This window comes from Orcinus orca, chromosome 3 (genome assembly GCF_937001465.1).
Source record: "Orcinus orca chromosome 3, mOrcOrc1.1, whole genome shotgun sequence".
Classification (NCBI taxonomy): domain Eukaryota; kingdom Metazoa; phylum Chordata; class Mammalia; order Artiodactyla; family Delphinidae; genus Orcinus; species Orcinus orca.
Genome location: NC_064561.1, coordinates 130,241,181 through 130,263,670, shown reverse-complemented (window position 1 = coordinate 130,263,670; position 22,490 = coordinate 130,241,181).

Below are 22,490 nucleotides of genomic sequence, written 5' to 3'. Positions count from 1 at the left end.
TGCATCAGGGCAATTATATGAAAGGAGGCTATTTTTTAAAGATGCATATAATTGTATTGTAGATTCATACTGTTTATGAATTAGGTGTATAGGTCTCGCCTCGCCTCTAGATGCACTTATAATCATCAGAAGGAAAGAAGAAAGACACCTCACAAATGAAAGCACAATCTCTTTCCCATCTGGAAACGAATCACCAAGTCCTAACAAACACAAAGACATTTATTTGCACTTAGACCATTTACCTGGGGGGTGGGGGTGAGGGTAGGGAACAACGTCTTCATTTATCTGCCAGTTCAACCCACTGAGGTCCCGCCAACAACATATCTCCTCAGGAAAGGACAGGAGACAGAGGGGCTGGACAGTGATATTATTAACTGTACTTTCCTTGAGCAGAAGTTCAAGGGACACGGCAGGAATCTTGGAAAGTCTCACTTTCTTCCCCTCTAGTCCCTCGGAATTACCCAACCCAAAGTTCCAATAACCGAGTCCCATCATTTTCCAACTTTCAAATACCCAGTGTTCCAAGCCAAACCCTAAGCTTTAGCCTGTCTCCTTCTTTGATTCTAGAAGTCTTAATAGTTAATTAATTTATCAAAGGAGGGAAAGTAAATTATATCATAAACATTTGAACAAAGTCTCCGATTTCATAGCTTTGCTGCCTAGAGGGATGCTGACAGCTATACACAAGACACTGTTTTTGAAAGTGTAATTCAAAACCCATTAGAGGATGTTGAATTATATGTTTTTAATGAAATAAACTAGAATAGTATAAAATAGAAAATACTAAATTGTGTTATACATAATCCATCTCTATTTCATATATTATGTGTGTGGAAGTATATGCTAATAATAATAAACTTATTATTAGTAAACACTCATATAATGCTTGATTTGTATCAGGGACTGTGCCAGGGGCATTACGCAGGCATTAACTCATTTAATCTTCAAGATCATCCTATGAGATGGGACTATTTTTTACCCCCGTTTTACAGTTGAATGAACTAAGACACAGAGAATTTAGGTAATGTACCCATCATGGTCCAGCTAGCAAGTAGCAGACAGGATTTGGACCTAAGTAACCCTGCCCTAGAGTCTTTGACCTTAACACTGCACCAGACTGCCTCTCCTAAATCTATTTTTTGCTATAGTTTTTAGGCTTTTGAGGGTTTTTTTGATAAATAACAATGTAAGGGGATTATATATGATGTATATCTTAGGTTAGTTCCAATTTCAAATATTCTATGCAATTGTCCTTATATCGTCAGGCCGTATGATCTAATGCTTTGCTCAGGAAACTGGTCCCTGTGTCATGTACTCCAGTATCGCTAATGACACCACCCTTGCCACCAATCATAAACCAGAGATCTTCTGCCTTCATTACCCAGTCCCTGGGATAGTTCAATGGTCCCAAACCCCATGGTGCCAGAGTTAATAAAAAATACAAAAACAAACAAACAAACAAAAAACACAGTTGTCTAAACTCTGGCAAAAGTATTACACCATAAGGAGTGAAACCTAAAGCTTTTGAGAGGCTACTTCGTCTTGGGTTGGGAGAAGCTATAGAATTAAGTCATAAGGTAACCACTGCAATGTTTATTTTCCTTATCCTAGTTTACAAAGAACTGAGCTAACTACAAAGGGACCATATAATCCAAGGAAAACATCCTTAAATTTCCAGTCACAAAATCTGACCTCTGCTCTGCCAAAATTATGTAACTCAGGCAAATCACTGATTCACAGCAGCTTACCTTATTTAGGATTTTATACTCTCCAGAGACACTAAGCTAACAACCACTCCCTGAGGAAGGCAGAGATGGCTATTAGAGAGGGCCGCTTCCAACCTCCTTCCTGAGGCTTCCACCCTCTACGCACCTCCAGTCTCTCCCTCCCATGCATAGACCTCCCTCCCCCAGAAGAGGAGAAACAGCTAATCACAGAGGTGAGAGGGCAGAGCAGTCACCAGGGGTGTTTCACCAGCAGGCAGTGGAAGGTCAGCGCCCCGTGAGATTCACTCTTTCACCTCCTGCACCCGTGTGGGCAGCCCACCTAAGGTATCCTCTTCTCTCTTGCTCTTCGAGGACATGCTGTGGGAGCTCCATCCAGATTCCCTAGAATCCCCTGTACCAGTTCTGGGCACCGGCCTTGAGCTTCCGGGTGCTGCTTTGCTCCTAACGGCCCAGTCTGTGACCTTCTTCAGAGGATTAACCTGGAGCCACTTCACATGGATGTACTTAGAGCCACGGGTGCCCAGGAGCTCCTGTCGCACCCCACCCCCACCCCAGGGGACTCCTAACCAGTGACCGGATGTGCAGCAGTGGGAAAGCCCGGCTCCCTCCCCTCGGACGAAACAAATTCTGAGGTGTCATTTATACTCAGAGTCTCCCCATAACATCTGGAGTCTGGGAGTCCTCCCGGAACATACCCTTGCTGGGCTCCACCTTCCCCGGACCCTCCACCCACTCCCTTGCAGTTTCCCCCCGAGAGCACTTCCTGAAGTAATTACTGGCATCTGTATCACAGCCTCAGGGTCTGCTTCTGGGAACCTGACCTAAACTCCCTCCCTGTTGCAGATCTAGGCCTGTCTGAGGAGGTAAGCCTCATCAGATTTTCTCTCTCTCTTTCTACTTGGCTTCCTCTTCACCTGCAACTGGGTTAGGTCAGGCCCTGCTCCACAGAGGGGCTGGCCATCTTAGATTCAAGGAGGGCCTAGAAGCTTCATGTAAATCTTCAGGCCTTCGCTGAATTCTCCAACTCAGCTCCCACACAGAGTCATGCTTTGGTGGTCAGTATTCATTGGTCAACTATTAATACAGCAGGGCTTTAATATCCATTTAGCTACTGTTCTTAAACATCTCCCTCAGCCAGAAAACTGAGGGGAGGTGTGGTAAGTGATTTAGGTATTCCTGGTTCCCTGGCCCTAAAACTATCACAATGGCAACAGAAACCTCACCTCCAGATTCCTACAACTATGTTAGCAGCCTTTAGACAGTAAAAGAATCAACCCATATAGCTTAAGAGCTAGAAGAGACCTTTGAGTTCTATCCCTTAGTAAACAGATTAAGGAACTGAAGCCAAGACCAGGCAGTTTTCCAAGGTCATATCATTTGACAGTAAAGGTTTCCACTGAATCTACGTCTCTGGACTCAGAGTAAGGTGGTGGGTGCTGAACCAGGCTGCAGAGTGAGAAAAAGCGCAGGTTAGTCGAGTTGACTGCTGTCCTCCCAAATCCCGCCCCCTGAAAGCATCACTGGGTATCTCTAAACACATTCACGACGATAGATTTGTTTGAACTGCTTGATCTTTCCCCCATTAAGATAAACAGCATGAAATGTAGATTAACTCTCCCCACATGCCTTGAAGAAAACATAATCAATACTGTAGTCAGTTCCTTAAGGAGATTCTTAGACACATCACGCTCCACCTACCCAGATGGAGCGCAGTTCCTGGCCTATAGAAAGCACTCACATCATTTTTTTAGGAAATTCATTGGACAAAAATTCATACTGAGCACTCAACTATGATTGCAATGATTCTCAAATTTATTCATCGGGAGACCTGTGATAGAGTTACAGCAATATATCATGAAATACTGATATATTTAATTCTACCACACAAATTATAAATAATTTTACTAGCAGTAAAATGTGGCTATAAGATATGTATTTATATTTCTGCATTTAAGAAACAATAACACACTAAAAGTTTAAGGAATTACTTTTCAGGTGTGTGTTGTCTACTCTATTTATGTATACTTTACTCACAACTGGTCCTCACTACCAGTGAAGCAATATAATCCAATACAAGAAATTTTAAAATTGAAAAAGTTATCCATTCATTAATTCACTTTTTCTTAAAAGGAGAAAAACAATCACTATTATTTTTCTCCATGAACCAGTGGTCCAGCTTATATAACAGCACTGTTCCTTGAGAACATTAGTTTGAAATCACTACAATAATGTAATCTTCACAGGAACAAATTCCAGCACAAGTTAGTATTAAGCAATCTTAAGACAAACAACTGAATCAGGATCTGGCCCATACACATTTAACTGCTATTGATTTCAAAGTAGGGAATACTTCCACAGTCATAAACACGTGAAAATGTTGAAGTAAGAGTTTAGGTATAAACCCCCAAAACACTAAAGACCCAAGCAATGTTTATAAATTGGGAAACTTAGATTAGACTGAGTTCTTCGCTGCAGACAATAAACTTGTGAAACTTCTAAAAAGGGACCTATGCAGTATATTCATGAATAGGGTGAGTGATTAAGTGTTTTCAAATTTTAGATGTAATTCTATAAAATGTGTCAGCCAGAGAGCAAAGTGTCTAATAGCACAAGCGGAGAGTTTAGAGAGAAGGCATTCTGGCATATAGACCTTTCCCTTTATTGAGATGGTGCCCAAGGTCAGGCATAGGAGATGAGGCAGGGAAGTAGTAGTCTAAGCTATGATACAATGGGAAGGTAACCGAGCCCTGAGGGCAAGCTGTCTAGGACCAAGGACAGTCAGTTCAATTGAGTTCAATAGGCAATAACTGTCCCCCTCATGTCAAGCTCCATGCTATGTGCTAAAGCTAAAGAGATGAATAAAACACCATCCCTTCCCTGACATGAAACCAAATTGAATAATCGTTAAGAGGACTTAGAGGAGAGGAGAGTAGTTTTTGTGTGGAGTCTTTAGGGTTTCCTATATAGAGTATCATGTCATCTGCATATAATGATAATTTTACCTCTTCCTTTCCAATTTGGATACCTTTTATTTCTTTTTCTTTTCTGAGTGCCCTGGCTAGGAGTTCCAATACTATGCTGAACAGAAGTGGTAAGAGTGGGCATCCTTGTCTTCTTCCAGATTTTAGCAGGAAGGCTTTCAGTTTTTCAGCACTGAGTATTATATTGGCTATGGGTTTGTCATAAACAGCTTTTATTTGTTGAGATATGTTCCCTCTATATCCGCCTTGGTAAGAGTTTTGTTATGAATGGATGTTGAATTTTATTAAATGCTTTTTCTGCATCTATTGAGATGATCATGTGATTTTTTTTTTGTCTTTCCTTTTGTTAATGTGGTGTATCACACTGATTGATTTGCATACGTTGAACCATCCTTGTGACCCTGCGATGAATCAAATTTGATTGTGGTGTATGATTTTTCTTATGTGCTGTTGGATTCAGTTTGCTAATATTTTGTTGAGAATTTTTGCATTTATATTCATCAAAGATATTGGCCTGTGATTTTCCTTTTCGGTAGAGTTTTTGTCTGGTTTTGGTATCATGGTGATGGTGGCTTCACAGAATGACTTTGAGAGTGTTCCCTCCTCTTCAAACTTTTGGAATCTTTGGAAAACTATTCCATGCTCCTGGATTGGAAGAACTAATATTGTTTAAATGGCCATACTACCCAAAACAATCTATATATTTAATGAGAGCCCTATCAAACTACCTATAACATTTTTCACAGAACTAGAACAAATAATTCTAAAATTTATATGGAACCACAAAAGACCCAGAGTTACCAAAGCAATCCTGAGGAAAAAGAACAAAACTGGAGGTATTACCTTTCCAGACTTCAGACAATACTATAAAGCTACAGTAATCAAAACAGCATGGTACTGGCACAAAAACAGACATATGGATCAATGGAACAGAATAGAGAGCACAGAAATAAACCTACACACCTACAGTCAGTTAATCTTCAACAAAGGAGGCAAGAATATACAATGGAAAAAGACAGTCTCTTTAGCAAGTCGTATTGGGAAAGCTGGACAGCTGCAAGTAAATCAATGAAGTTAGAACACACCCTCACACCCTACACAAAAATAAACTCAAAATGGCTTGAAGACTTAAAGGTAAGACATGACACCATAAAACTCCTAGAACAGAACACAGGCAAAATATTCTGACATAAATTGTGGCAACATTTCTTACATCAGTCTCTCAAGGCAATAGGAATAAAAGCAAAAATAAACAAATGGGACAAAAGCTTATAATCAAACTTATAAACTTCTGCACAACAAAGGAAACCATAACAAAATGAAAAGACAATGTTCTATGGACTGAAAATATTTGCAAACAATGTGACTAACAAGGGCTTAATTTCTAAAATATACAAACAGCTCATATAACTCAATAACAACAAAAAACAAACAACTCAAACAAAAAATGGGCAGAAGGGACTTCCCTGGCAGTCCAGTGGTTAAGATTCCATGCTTCCAATGCTAGGGGTGCAGGTTTGATCTCTGGTCGGGGAACTAAGATCGTACATACTGCGTGGCATGGCCAAAAAAAAAAATGGGCAGAAGATCTAATGAGACATTTCTCCAAAGACAACATACAGATGGTCAATGGCATGTGAAAAGATGCTCAGCTTCACTAATTATTAGAGAAATGCAAATCAGAACTACAATGAGGTACCACCTCACACCAGTCAGAATGACCATCATTAAAAAGTCTACAAATAATAAATGCTGGAGAGGATGTGGAGAAAAGAGAACCCTCCTACACTGTTGGTGGGAATGTAAATTGGTACAGCCACTATGTAAAACGATAGGAACGTTCCTCAAAAAACTAAAAACAGAGCTACCATATGATCCAGCAAGCCCTCTTCTGGGCATATATCCAGAGAAAACTGTAATTTGAAAAGATACATGCACCCCAATGTTCACTGCAGCACTATTCACAATAGCCAAGACGTGGAAACAACCTAAATGTCCATCAACAGATGAATGGATAAAGAAGATGTGGTATATATAAACAATAGAATACTACTCAGCCATAAAAAAAGAATGAAATAATGTCATTTGCAGCAACATGGATGGACCTAGAGATTATCATACTAAATGAAGTAAGTCAGAAAGAGAAAGACAAATGTCATATGATATCACTTATATGTGGAATCTAAAAACTGATGCAACTGAACTTATTTACAAAACAGAAACAGACTTACAGACATAAAAAACAAACATGGTTGCCAAAGGGGAAGGGGGGGGCTGGATAAATTAGGAGCTTGGGATTAGCAGATACAAACTACTATATATAAAATAGATAAACAACAAGATCCTACTGTATAGCACAGGGAACTATATTCAACATACTGTAATAAACCATAATGGAAAAGAATATATATACACATATGTGTGTGTGTGTGTGTGTATAACTGAATCAGTTTGCTGTACGAAACTTATACAACATTGTAAATGAACTAGAGTTGAAGTATATTTCAAAACAATTTTTTAAATATTTACCTCAAATTTACTGCAGGTATTATTACCTACATTTGTCAGATGATAAAATTGAGACTTAGAAGAGGTAATACCTTGAGTACTTTTCAAAGTTATCAAATGAAAGAACTAGCAGGCAGAGCATCACCCACCAACATCAAAGTCTAATATCTTTTACTGCTCACTGTCTCTTTACGTATAATATGTCTGACTATACGATGCTTCTGCCCCATTAGATCCCCCAGATTACAATAGGGAGACTACATCATTCTGTCTGACTTACGATCAAAGTCTAGATTGAGAAAAGGGGCCGTGAAAACACAAACATGACTTAGTAACTCTGGTCAGAAGATTGAGACCCCTAAACACCATCATCCTAGATGTCCCTCAAAGGAAGGAACATGCCTTAAAGCCTACGGTTCCCTGCAGGAGGCATATTTCAGGTGGCTCTCATGCCGACTTCAGCTGGGTGATGTGGAGATTCCAAAGAGCAAAGAAGAAACATGCTATAGGCTACAGTCACGCTTTAGAATTAGGCTCAGGATCTCTTTTTTTTTTTTTTTTGCACGGGCCTCTCACTGTTGTGGCCTCTCCCGTTACGGAGCACAGGCTCCGGACGCGCAGGCTCAGCGGCCATGGCTCACGGGCCCAGCCGCTCCACGGCATGTGGGATCCTCCTGGACCGGGGCACAAACCCGCGTCCCCTGCATCGGCAAGCAGATTCTCAACGGCTGCGCCACCAGGGAAGCCCTCCTTCACTGTACAACATCCATTCTCTCATCGTACACCTGCTCTGTGGTGGGCCCACCTCTAGGCCCCGGGGCCTGCAGTAGAAATAAAGAAGGAAAAATCCCTGACCTCATGAAACTTCCTTTCTAGTCAATGAGGAGAGAGATGGTAAATAAGCAACCAAAGCAATGAGAAAGATCAATTTAGATGACAATTAGCCCCATGAAGACAAATTTTAAAGAGTGGAGGAACGGAAGAGAGATGGTCAGAGTATCAGATCAGACCGTGTAAAATAAAAACTGTCAATTGCCATCTGCCTCTACAAGGAGTAACTCACTAGCCCCTGCAGTCGCTGACCTTCAACATCCCCTGAAAGGAGCTCAGTGTAGAGATCAGGAATGAGGCACTCTGTGCTCTGGGAAAAACTAGCAGAACAGGCCTTCAGATAGACAATTTCAGGAGAAGATTTTATGAGTCCAAATTCTTGCATCTTCTCATCTCTAGAAAAGCACTAAAATCATTAACAGAGACATCTGCTCCTCATGACTAGCAGCAAACCTCTGCCAAAGTGTATGTCTGACTGCACGTCCCCCCGTCACTAAAGTCACATATATACTGACCTTCCCCCTACCTCTTCAGAGCAGCTCCTCAGAGCTCTCTGAGAGTCTGTCTCTGAAGCCATAGCCCTCATTTTGTTCCACATAAAACTGAACTCACAACTCTCATGTTGTGCATTATTTTTCGGTCAACAGTAGGATGATCTGAGAAGGAACATTTGATTACAGGCATAATTCATCACCCCCTTTTGAGACCTAAGATTGGTTATTAGGCCAAGCTTATTGTGCCCAGCTCTTCCTGTCTTCCTGAAGAATTCCCTTCCCAAAGAATCCTTAATCCTCACACACACAGTCTTCTGACAGTCCTGCCCTACCAGTTCAACAGAGAAGCCCACGCATGTCTAGACTTCCCTTGGGCACAAGCTTGGCATCTCTGTTACATCAGCAGGAGCATCATTATTATTTCACCACTGTAACTGCAGGACTGTACATCTACTTACCAGATGCAACTAAGAAAGAAACAGAAACCAGGAAAGAGCAGGTGGGTGTGGGCTTCCAGAAACAAAGTAAAGTGGATTTGATCACGGGCCGCAAGAGGATACTTTTTTTTTCTTGCGCATAACAGCCAAGTTCTAGACTAGCAGGTGAAATGACTCTAAGTAGATCCAATAAGAAAATTAACTCTCACAGTATGAAATCTGATTGTTTTTAGATCTCTGGAGGCAATATAGAAGAAAAACAGAAAAGGGAAATTAAAAAGGAAGTCAAGACCACCCAATATCCTTCCTCTCCCTTCTATCCCATGTCTTGGAGTTTCAGCAAAAGAGAGGCTGGAGAGAGACTAGCTGGGATTCATAATTATGATAAAGGAATAAGGATGCTTGAGGCATCAGAGGAGCGACAACAAAGAGAAATGGAGACTTCTGGCGGAAAGGAGGACAGAGAGGGGTCTGGGCTGACCAATCTATCAACCAAGAGAATACCCACGAGGGAACATCCCCAGGGTCTGCTCAGAAAAGCCCCTGCTGCTGTACAGAGCACAGAGATGAGTCAGCCAAACTCAGGCTGCAGCTCCTCATGTTTCACCCTCACCCCCACTGCACCCTTACCATTTACATCACAAACCTGAAGGAACTGAAAGACATTTCTTTGGGGTTTATGTGCTTGTGTTAGCTCATCAGAGAGAGGGAAGTATTTGACTCTCAACTACCCCCTCACCCCGCCCCAGCCTCCAATCCCCAGTGACACCTGAGACATCTTCAGTGGCAAAGAAAACCCTTTGCCGCCATCACCTGGCCAGGGTAAAGTTGATTTCATGATCTTCCACCGCAGATTACCACCTCTCCCCATCCCACTCAAATCCACCCCTTCCCATCCCCTCCACCAGCCCAAAACAGACTTGGGACAGGTAACATCAACTTCATCACCACAATCATTGACATCATAATTTTCTTCCCTTTCTCTTCTCATTTTACAGATTCAAAGTGATTATAGGATTTCTTTTGTTTTCTTTTGCTGGGAATCAGTCCATATTTTACCTTATAGTACATTCATATAAGTTCCTGCATTTCCAAGGGTAACCAGATCACATTTAAGTTAGCACTGTTGGTAACAAAATTACATGACTACGCTGGCTTCAAAAGCAAGAGAGGATGATACACACAAACATTCTTTCCCTTTCATACTGCTGAAGACAAAACTAAAGACCCCGCATGCTGCAGCTAAAGACCCCGCGTGCCTCAACGAAGATCCCGCATGCCACAACTAAGACCCAGCGCAGGCAAATAAATAAATAAATGTTTTTTAAAAAATATAGAATCACATGTCTTTTACCATCCAGTATGAAGACATATTGTTCATGTTAAAATTAAACCATTTGGGACATGGGGAGAACAAGGAGAGTTTCAAAGCTTAAGATGTTTAAACTTTCCCCCAAGGCCATTTTTCTCTTCTAATTGCTAGTTGGCATGCAGTATCAAGGCCTTGGGAAGACGGACAGAGGAAAGAAGGGGATCATTTAACTCTAAACTTCATGGCGTCTAAGGCTACGTCTGTAAAAACTACTTAACCTAAAATTCTATAAAGTATTAATATAAAAAGCGATGGCAATTAGGAAGCCCTGTAGAAAATCCATCCCTCCAGTCACTGATGGGAAACTTAAGCCACAGACAATTCACAGGGCTGACAAATAGCTGAGCTAAAACCTAAACTCCAATGCTCTAAATTCAAATCCTGTTCATCTTTCCACAACACCACGGGGGCACGCCTGACTCCAGTGCAGGAACTTGGCAGTGATGCTGGAGAAACTGTGGCCTCACGTCACTTAACTGTTTATACCAACAGCTTGCCAAAGAGCTGAGCAAAAATAGTCTGCTCTCCAAACATCTTCCACTCCATTAGCCATCAGATCTTAAATGTGGTTTAAAGCTGGTTCTCTTCCAATATTAAATCACGAAATCGGGAGACTTAAAAGAAGAGCTTGTTCCCCACCCCCGCCCATGCCAATCTCAGTGCCAATCCAAATTTTGTTCTCCCTTCAACCACCCTCTCTGCCCATCCCTGATTTTTATTACTCCAGGCTTAGTTTGATTTCTAAATGTACCTGGATGGGATATTCCAATCCTGACTGCAATCAAGTGAAGAAAATTTTTTCTAGTTCCTGCCTAGAACAAACTCAAAGGACGTGGTCACGCCAGGGTTGACCGTGGCTCCTAGAAATACCAGCTCCTCTGCCTTGGAGTTCCATAGCCTCGGAGAGCCTGCATGGCAGCCAGGACTGCACAGAGAGGCCCAGTAGGAACGAACACCTAAAACTCCTGCTATGAGGTCATCCCGGGACTTTGGGATGGTTGACACAGCCTTTCCCACTTGAATCTCAACAGACGCCCACAGGATGCCAGAACTGCCTTCACCTTGTATATTGTATTTCTGAAATCCCATTGAGGACTCAACCTCCAACAATTAACAACCCAATTCAGGCCAGCAGCATGAACCTCAAACACACAGAGACTGGCCCAATGCTATCTGTAACAATTGTTTGTTCACTTAGAGGCTGGCTGTATTTGCTTCTTTCATGCCCCCCAAACTAGCCTTTCAATTTATTGATTTAATTTCACTTTTAGAGGTTCTCCCCACTGCCCTCATAAAACAGCAGGTACCTCCTGAACCAAAGTACCCACCTTAACAGATTCACACTACTATATATAAAATAAGTAAACAACAAAGGACCTACTGTAGAGCACAGGGAACTCTACTCAATATCCTGTAATAATCTATAATGGACAAAAAATCTGAAAAAGAATATTCATACATATACATATATCTATGTATATATAAAACCAAATCACTTTGCTGTACACCTAAAATTAACATGACACTGTAAGTTAACTATACTTCAATTTTTAAAAAATGTTTTAAAAAAACCAGTTTTAGGCAGTTAGAAGACAGTGTGCAGGCCACAGAGAGATCTTCCTGGGGAATCTACCACAGTGTAGTGGTTCTTTCTGACTGAAGAGAACTCAAATGTCCCCTCAGTCCAGGTCGGACAAGTTTCAAAGACCAGAGGGAACATGTACAGACACGGTGGAGGCAACGCTGCTCAGGGGACACCCGCACTGTTACATCTGGCTCAAGCCTTCTCACTTGTTGTCTGGACTGCATAGGACAGGACTCAAAATGCTACCCAAGTGGCTGGGACAGGACAGGAGTTAGAGGGAGCACACATCACTCCACCGGGTAATGATGGAGAGCCTGCTTCCTCAGGGTGAAAAGTGCAATAGTTTAGCCAGAGAATACTCCTCACCGCTGTAGCTGGGGTGCTTACCATCATGGCACATGGGTGCCCTTAGGGGAAGCGGAAGTCAGGAGGTTTAGAGTTCTTAGGAAGTGCCCCTGCCCACGTAGAGCACTGCACTGTCATTCACTTCTTCTCTGCCGACAGGAGGGCTGCTGTTCTTCGCCTCCTTCTCTGCTTCACACACCCATCGCCACTGTTTCTGGTCCTTTCTTTAGAGTAAAGTTCCAATACTGGAGTGCTACACAGAGATATGTATGTTTCAAAGACTTTGGATACATATGGCCAAGCTGCCCTTGGTAGGGACACGCATTTACCTTCCCAACTCTCCTGCCTTTGGAGAACTGCTTCCCATTCCATAGGAATCCTGCCCAAAGCATGTGGCTCAGATGTGGCTGACCTCACTCCCTGGCCCTGGAGCTGAGATGGTGACCTGGCCTGGCCATTAAGAGGACTCCATCCACTCGATGCGGTCAGTGGTTCACATAACCCAAGCCAGGCTAACTGGAGTTTCCTCAGGACTTTTGCTGGAAGGACTTAAAAAAACGCTCATACTCAGGCCAATCTATAGAGACAGAAGTAGATTAGTGGTTACCTAGGGCTAAGGTGTGGGGGAGCATGGGGGCAGGAAATGGAGTATGGGTGATTTGTATGAGGTTTCTTTTCGGGGTGACGAAATTGCCCTAAGCTTGACGGTGGAGATGCTTGCACAACTCTGTGAATATACTAAAAATAATGTGATTGTATGGTTTAAACAGCTGAATTGGGATGCTATATGAATTATACCTCAATAAAGCTGCTTTTTTTTTAAGAGATTCCTGCTCTCACGCTCTCGCTTCCTCTAGGACAGCAAGCAGTAAGAATAATGTAAACATGGGTCTGCCAGCTGCTCTCCTCACCATGTAGAGAATATAGCCCTGCAGAGGCAAGCAAATGATAGAGACAGAGACAGGCACTGAGACAGAATGAATGACTTGAACGACTCGATCCAACTTTGCATAAAGTCACTTCCATTCCTTGAACTTCTCAGTTGCATAAGACAAAAAAAATTCCCTTTTTTGGGGGGGGACAAGGGGAAGATGGCGGAAGAGTAAGACGCAGAGATCACCTTCCTCCCCACAGATACACCAGAAATACATCTACACGTGGAACAACTCCTACAGAACACCTACTGAACGCTGGCAGAAGACCTCAGACCTCCCAAAAGGCAAGAAAGTCCCCAAGTACTTGGGTAGGGCAAAAGAAAAAAGAATAAACAGAGACAAAAGGATAGGGATGGGACCTGCACCAGTGGGAGGGAGCTGTGAAGGAGGAAAGGTCTCCACACACTAGGAAGCCCCTTCGCGGGCGGAGGCTGCGGGTGGCGGAGGGGGAAAGCTTCGGAGCCACGGAGGAGAGCAAAGCAACAGGGGTGCGGAGGGCAAAGGAGAGAGATTCCCGCACAGAAGATCAGGGCCGACCGGCACTCACCAGCCCGAGAGGCTTGTCTGCTCACCCGCCGGGGCGGGCGGGGCTGGGAGCTGAGCCTCGGGTTTCGGGCGGAGCACAGGGAGAGGACTGGGGTTGGCGGGCGTGAACACAGCCTGCAGGGGGTTAGTGCACCACGGCTAGCCGGGAGGCAGTCCGGGGAAAAGTCTGCACCTGCTGAAGAGGCAAGAGAGTTTTCCTTCCCTCTTTGCTTCCTGGTGTGCGAGGAGAGGGGATTAAGAGCATTGCTTAAAGGAGCTCCAGAGACGAGCGCGAGCCGCTGCTAAAAGCGAGGACCCCAGAGACGGGCATAAGACGCTAAGGCTGCTTCTGCCACCAAGAAGCCTGTGTGCGAGCACAGGTCACTACCCACACCCCCTTCCGGGGAGCCTGTGCAGCTCGCCACTGCCAGGGTTCCGGGATCCAGAGACAACTCCCACGGGAGAACGCACGGAGCGCCTCAGGCTGGTGCAACGTCACGCCGGCCTCTGCCACCGCAGGCTCGCCCCGCATCCGTACCCCTCCCTCCCCCCGGCCTGAGTGAGCCAGAGCCTCCGAATCAGCGGCTCCTTTAACCCCGTCCTGTCTGAGCAAAGGACAGATGCCCTCCGGCGACCTACACACAGAGGCGGGGCCAAATCCAAAACTGAGCCCCAGGAGCTGTGCGAACAAAGAAGAGAAAGGGAAATCTCTCCCAGCAGCCTCAGAAGCAGCGGATTAAAGCTCCACAATCAACTTCATGTACCCTGCATCTGTGGAATACCTGAATAGACAACGAATCATCCCAAATTGAGGAGGTGGACTTTGAGAGCAAGATTTATGATTTTTTCCCCTTTTCCTCTTTTTGTGAGTGTGTATGTGTATGCTTCTCTGTGAGATTTTTGTCTGTATAGCTTTGCTTCCACCATTTGTCCTAGGGTTCTATCCGTCCGTTTTTTTTTATTTTTTGTTTTCTTTTAAAAAAAAGTTTTTTCTTAATAATTATTTCCTACTTTAATAATTATTTTATCTTATTTTATTTTTTCTTTCCTTCTTTCCTTCCTTCCCTACTTCCTTCCTTCCATCCTTCCTCCCTCCCTTCTTTCTTTCTTCCTTCCTTTCTTTCTTCCTTTCTTTCTTCCTTCTTTTCTTGCTTTCTTTCATTCATTCTTTCTTTCATTCTTTCTTCCTTTCTTTCTTTCTACCTTTTCTCCCTTTTATTCTGAGCCATGTGGATGAAAGGCTCTTGGTGCTGCAGCCAGGAGTCACTCCTGTGCCTCTGAGGTGGGAGAGCCAACTTCAGGACACTGGTCCACAACAGACCTCCCAGCTCCACATAATATCAAACGGCGAAAATCTCCCAGAGATCTCCATATCAACACTAGCACCCAGCTTCACTCAACGACCAGCAATCTACAGTGCTGGACACCCTATGCCAAACAACTAGCAAGACAGGAACACAACCCCACCCATTAGCAGAGAGGCTGCCTAAAATCATAATAAGTCCACAGACACCCCAAAACACACCACCAGACGTGGACCTGCCCACCAGAAAGACAAGATCCAGCCTCATCCACCAGAACACAGGCACTAGTCCCCTCCACCAGGAAGCCTACACAACCCACTGAACCAACTTTAGCTACTGGGGACAGACACCAAAAACAACGGGAACTACGAACCTGCAGCCTACAAAAAGGAGACCCCAAACACAGTAAGATAAGCAAAATGAGAAGACAGAAAAACACACAGCAGATGAAGGAGCAAGATAAAAACCCACCAGACCTAACAAATGAAGAGGAAATAGGCAGACTACCTGAAAAAGAATTCAGAATAATGATAGTAAAGATGATCCAAAAACTTGGAAATAGAATAGACAAAATGCAAGAAATATTTAACAAGGACCTAGAAGAACTAAAGATGAAACAAACAATGATGAACAACACAATAAATGAAATTACAAATACTCTAGATGGGATCAATAGCTGAATAACTGAGGGAGAAGAACGGATAAGTGGCCTGAAAGATAAAATAGTGGAAACAACTACTGCAGAGCAGAATAAAGAAAAAAGAATGAAAAGAACTGAGGACAGTCTCAGAGACCTCTGGGACAACATTAAACACACCAACATTCGAATTATACGGGTGCCAGAAGAGGAAGAGGAAAAGAAAGGGACTGAGAAAATATTTGAAGAGATTATAGTTGAAAACTTCCCTAATAAGGGAAAGGAAATAGTTAATCAAGTCCAGGAAGCACAGAGAGTCCCATACAGGATAAATAAAAGGAGAAATACACCAAGACACATATTAAACAAACTGTCAAAAATTAAATACAAAGAAAACATATTAAAAGCAGCAAGGGAAAAACAACAAATAACACACAAGGGAATCCCCATAAGGTTAACAGCTGATCTTTCAGCAGAAACTCTGCAAGCCAGAAGGGACTGGCAGGACATATTTAAAGTGATCAAGGAGAAAAACCTGGAACCAAGATTACTCTACCCAGTAAGGATCTCATTCAGATTTTATGGAGAAATTAAAACCTTTACAGACAAGCAAAAGCTGACAGAGTTCAGCACCACCAAACCAGCTTTACAACAAATGCTAAAGGAACTTCTCTAAAAAGAAACACAAGAGAAGGAAAAAACTACAACAATGAACCCAAAACAATTAAGAAAATGGTAATAGGAACATACATATCGATAATTACTTTAAATGTAAACAGACTAAAAGCTCCCAGCAAAAGACACAGATTGGCTGAATGGATACAAAAGAAGACCCACATATATGCTGTCTACAAGAGACCCACTTCAGACCTAGAGACACATACAGACTGAAAGTAAGGGGATGGAAAAAGATATTCCATGCAAATGGAAACCAAAAGAAAGCTGGAGTAGCAATTCTCATATCAGACAAAATAGACTTTAAAATAAAGACTATTAGGAAAGACAAAGAAGGACACTACATAATGATCAAGGGATCTATCCAAGAAGATATAACAATTGTAAATATTTATGCACCCAACACAGGAGCACCTCAATACATAAGGCAAATACTAACAGCCATAAAAGGGGAAATCGACAGTAACACATTCATAGTAGGGGTCTTTAACACCCCACTTTCACCAATGGACAGATCATCCAAAATGAAAATAAATAAGGAAACACAAGCTTTAAATGATACATTAAACAAGATGGACTTAATTGATATTTATAGGACATTCCATCCAAAAACAACAGAATACACATTTTTCTCAAGTGCTCATGGAACATTCTCCAGGATAGATCATATCTTGGGTCATAAATCAAGCCTTGGTAAATTTAAGAAAATTGAAATTGTATCAAGTATCTTTTCTGACCACAATGCTATGAGACTAGATATCAATTACAGGAAAAGATCTGTAAAAAATACAAACACATGGAGGCTAAGCAATACACAACTGAATAACGAAGTGATCACTGAAGAAATCAAAGAGGAAATAAAAAAATACCTAGAAACAAATGACAATGGAGACACGACAACCCAAAACCTATGGGATGCAGCAAAAGCAGTTCTAAGAGGGAAGTGTATAGCAATATAATCCTACCTTAAGAAACAGGAAACATCTCGAATAAACAACCTAACCTAAAGCAATTAGAGAAAGAAGAACAAAAAACCCCCAAAGTTAGCAGAAGGAAAGAAATCATAAAGATCAGATCAGAAATAAATGAAAAAGAAATGAAGGAAATGATAGCAAAGATCAATAAAACTGAAAGCTGGTTCTTTGAGAAGATAAACAAAATTGATAAACCATTAGCCAGACTCATCAAGAAAAAAAGGGAGGAGATTCAAATCAATAGAATTAGAAATGAAAAAGAAGAAATAATAACTGACACTGCAGAAATACAAAAGATCATGAGAGATTACTACAAGCAACTCTATACCAATAAAATGGAACACGTGGAAGAAATGGACAAATTCTTAGAAATGCACAAGCTGCCAAGACTGAATCAGGAAGAAATAGAAAATATGATCAGACCAATCACAAGCACTGAAATTGAAACTGTGATTAAAAATCTTCCAACAAACAAAAGCCCAGGACCAGATGGCTTCACAGGCAAATTCTATCAGACATTTAGAGAAGAGCTAACACCTATCCTTCTCAAACTCTTCCAAAATATAGCAGAGGGAGGAACACTCCCAAACTCATTCTTCGAGGCCACCATCACCCTGATACCAAAACGAGACAAGGATGTCACAAAGAAAGAAAACTACAGGCCAATATCACTGAAGAACAAAGATGCAAAAATCCTCAACAAAATACTAGCAAACAGAATCCAACAACACATTAAAAGGATCATACACCATGATCAAGTGGGGTTTATTCCAGGAATGCAAGGATTTTCAATATACGCAAATCAATCAATGTGATACACCATATTAACAAATTGAAGGAGAAAAACCATATGATCATCTCAACAGATGCAGAGAATGCTTTCAACAAAATTCAACACCTATTTATGATAAAAACCCTCCAGAAAGTAGGCATAGAGGGAACTTTCCTCAACATAATAAAGGCCATATATGACAAACCCACAGCCAACATCGTCCTCAATGGTGATAAACTGAAAGCATTTCCACTACGATCAGGAACAAGACAAGGTTGTCCACTCTCACCACTCTTATTCAACATAGTTTCGGAAGTTTTAGCCACAGCAATCAGAGAACAAAAGGAAATAAAAGGAATCCAAATCAGAAAAGAAGAAGTAAAGCTGTCACTGTTTGCAGATGACATGATACTATACATAGAGAATCCTAAACATGCTACCAGAAAACTACTAGAGCTAATCAATGAATTTGGTAAAGTAGCAGGATACAAAATTAATGCACAGAAATCTCTGGCGTTCCTATACATTAATGATGAAAAATCTGAAAGTGAAATCAAGAAAACACTCCCATTTACCATTGCAACAAAAAGAATAAAATATCTAGGAATAAACCTACCTAAGGAGACGAAAGACCTGTATGCAGAAAATTATAAGACAATGATGAAAGAAATTAAAGATGATACAAATAGATGGAGAGATATACCATGTTCTTGGATTGGAAGAATCAACATTGTGAAAATGACTCTACTACCCAAAGCAATCTACAGATTCAATGCAATCCCTATCAAACTACCACTGGCATTTTTCACAGAACTAGAACAAAAAATTTCACAATTTGTATGGAAACACAAAGACCCCGAATAGCCAAAGCAATCTTGAGAACGAAAAACAGAGCTGGAGGAATCAGGTTCCTTGACTTCAGACTATACCGCAAAGCTACAGTAATCAAGACAGTATGATACTGGCACAAAAACAGAAAGATAGATCAATGGAACGGGATAGAAAGCCCAGAGATAAACCCACGCACATATGGTCACGTTATCTTTGATAAAGGAGGCAAAATGTACAGTGGAGAAAGGACAGCCTCTTCAATAAGTGGTGCTGTGGGGCTTCCCTGGTGGCGCAGTGGTTGAGTCCGCCTGCTGATGCAGGGGACACGGATTCGTGCCCCAGTCCGGGAAGATCCCACATGCCGCGGAGCAGCTGGGCCCGTGGGCCATGGCCGCTGAGCCTGCGCGTCTGGAGCCTATGCTCCGCAACAGGAGAGGCCACAGCAGTGAGAGGCCCGTGTACTGCAATAAAAATAAATAAATAAAATAAGTGGTTCTGGGAAAGCTGGACAGGTACATGTAAAAGTATGAGATTAGATCACTCCCTAACACCATACACAAAAATAAACTCAAAAGGGATTAAAGACCTAAATGTAAGGCCAGAAACTGTCAAACTCTTAGAGGAAAACATAGGCAGAACACTCTATGACATAAATCACAGCAAGATCCTTTTTGACCCACCTCCTAGAGAAATGGAAATAAAAATAAACAAATGGGACCTAATGAAACTTTAAAGCTTTTGCACAGCAAAGGAAACCATAAACAAGACCAAAAGACAACCCTCAGAATGGGAGAAAATATTTGCAAATGAAGCAACTGACAAAGGATTAATCTCCAAAGTTTATAAGCAGCTCATGCAGCTCAATAACAAAATAACAAACAACCCAATCCAAAAATGGGCAGAAGACCTAAATAGACATTTCTCCAAGAAAGATATACAGACTGCCAACGAACACATGAAAGAATGCTCAACATCATTAATCATTAGAGAAATGCAAATCAAAACTACAGTGAAATATCATCTCACACCTGTCAGAATGGCCACCATCAAAAAATCTAGAAACAATAAATGCTGGAGAGGGTGTGGAGAAATGGGAACACTCTTGCACTGCTGGTGGGAATGTGAATTGGTACAGCCACTATGGAGAACAGTATGGAGGTTCCTTAAGAAACTACAAATAGAACTACCATATGACCCAGCAATCCCACTACTGGGCATATACCCTGAGAAAATCATAAATCTAAAAGAGTCATGTACCAAAATGTTCATTGCAGCTCTATTTACAATAGCCAGGAGATGGAAGCAACCTAAGTGTCCATCATCGGATGAATGGATAAAGAAGATGTGGCACATATATACAATGGAATATTACTCAGCCATAAAAAGAGACGAAATTGAGCTATTTGTAATGAGGTGGATGGACCTAGAGTCTGTCATACAGAGTGAAGTCAGTCAGAAAGAGAAAGACCAATACCGTATGCTAACACATATATATGGAATTTAAGGGGAAAAAATGTCATGAAGAACCTAGGGGTAAGACAGGAATAAAGACACAGACCTACTAGAGAATGGACTTGAGGATATGGGGAGGGGGAAGCGTAAGCTGTGACAAAGCGAGAGAGTGGCATGGTCAGGCATATATACACTACCAAACGTAAAATAGCTAGCTAGTGGGAAGCAGCCGCATAGCACAGGGAGATCAGCTCAGTGCTTTGTGACCACCTAGAGGGGTGGGATAGGGAGGGTGGGAGGGAGGGAGACACAAGAGGGAAGAAATATGGGAACATACGTATATGTATAACTGATTCACTTTGTTATAAAGCAGAAACTAGCACACCATTGTAAAGCAATTATACCCCAATAAAGATGTTAAAAAAAAAAAAGAAATTCCCTTTTTGTTTCAACTAGCTTAAGCTTAGTTTCCGTCGCAACCAACAAAGTCCTGCTACACCTTTCCTGAAAGGCTGTCCAAATGTGTTCCCTCCCCACCTGTGAATCCGAGTGCTTACTCCCCACCCCAAACCCTCTACCACACTGAGAACTATCTTTAATAACATTTTTGTTCAAACAGAAATACACTCACAGACATAGAATACAAACTTACAGTTACCAAAGGGGAAAGTAGGGGGGAGGGAGAAATTAGGAGTTTCGGATTAACATATACATACAACTATATATAAAATAAACAATAAGGACCTACTCTACAACACAAAGAATGATATTCAATATCTTGTAATAACCTATAATGGAAAAGAATCTGAAAAAGAAAACACATATATATGTGTGTGTATGTATATGTGTGTGTGTGTGTGTATATATATATATAACTGAATCACTTTGCTGTACTCCTGAAACTAACACAACATTGTACATCAACTATACTTCAATTTTTTAAAAAGCACAGCATTGTTCATAGATAGGCAAAAAAAATTACAAATCTTAAATTTCTAGCAAGACCGAACATTTGTATCAACCCTTATCTTTTTCTTCTTTAAACTATTTTTGCATTAACTGTGCACACGATAATGTTAGTAAAGCTTTTGTCTATGAATATTTTTTCTGGTTATCACTGGCTTTTTGTTAGTTTACGAATGTTTTTATATGCAGAAGTAATTTAATGCATGAAATCTATCGAATTTTTCTTTGCAATGCTCTTATTTTTAAAAAGTCTTTACCCATCCTGAGATTACACAACACTCATGTTTTCATTTTTTTAACTGAACACTTTGATCCAGCTGGTATTTTAGGTTATAAGAGCTTAGTGTGTATTTTTACCCAAAATAGTTCACCAATTGTCCCAGTATTCATTATTCTTTTTTTTCCAATTTATTACGCTGGCTATTTATATCAGATATTAAATTCATTAACACTGTAGAGTTTCTTTCTTGATTATGCATGTGATCATGTTGAACTGAGTACCAATCTTGAGCAATTACTCTGCCGCTATAACTTTATGATACAGCTTTTGGATAGTTTTTATTATGGTAAAACATGTATAACATTATGAAATTTACCATTGTAACCTTTTTTTTTTTTTTTTTGGCGGTACATGGGCCTCTCCCTGTTGTGGCCTCTCCCATTGCGGAGCGCAGGCTCAGCGGGCCCAGCCACTCCGCCGCATGCGGGATCCTCCCGGACCGGGGCACAAACCCGTGTCCCCTGCATCGGCAGGCGGACTCTCAACCACTGCGCCACCAGGGAAGCCCTGTAACCATTTTTAAGTGCACAGTTCAGTGGCATTCAGTATATTCACAATGTTGTACAACCATCACCACCATCCATCTCCAGAAGTTTTTCATCTTCCCAAACTGAAACTCTGTCTCCATGAAACTCCCCACTTCCTCTCCCTCTGACTCCTGGGAATCACTGTTCTACTTTCTGACTCTATGAATTTGACTATTCTAGGTACCTCATATAAGTGGAATCATACAATATTTATCCTTTTTTTTTTTTTTGCGGTACGCGGGCCTTTCACTGCTGTGGCCTCTCCCGCTGCGGAGCACAGGCTCCGGACGCGCAGGCTCAGCGGCCATGGCTCACGGGCCTAGCCGCTCCGC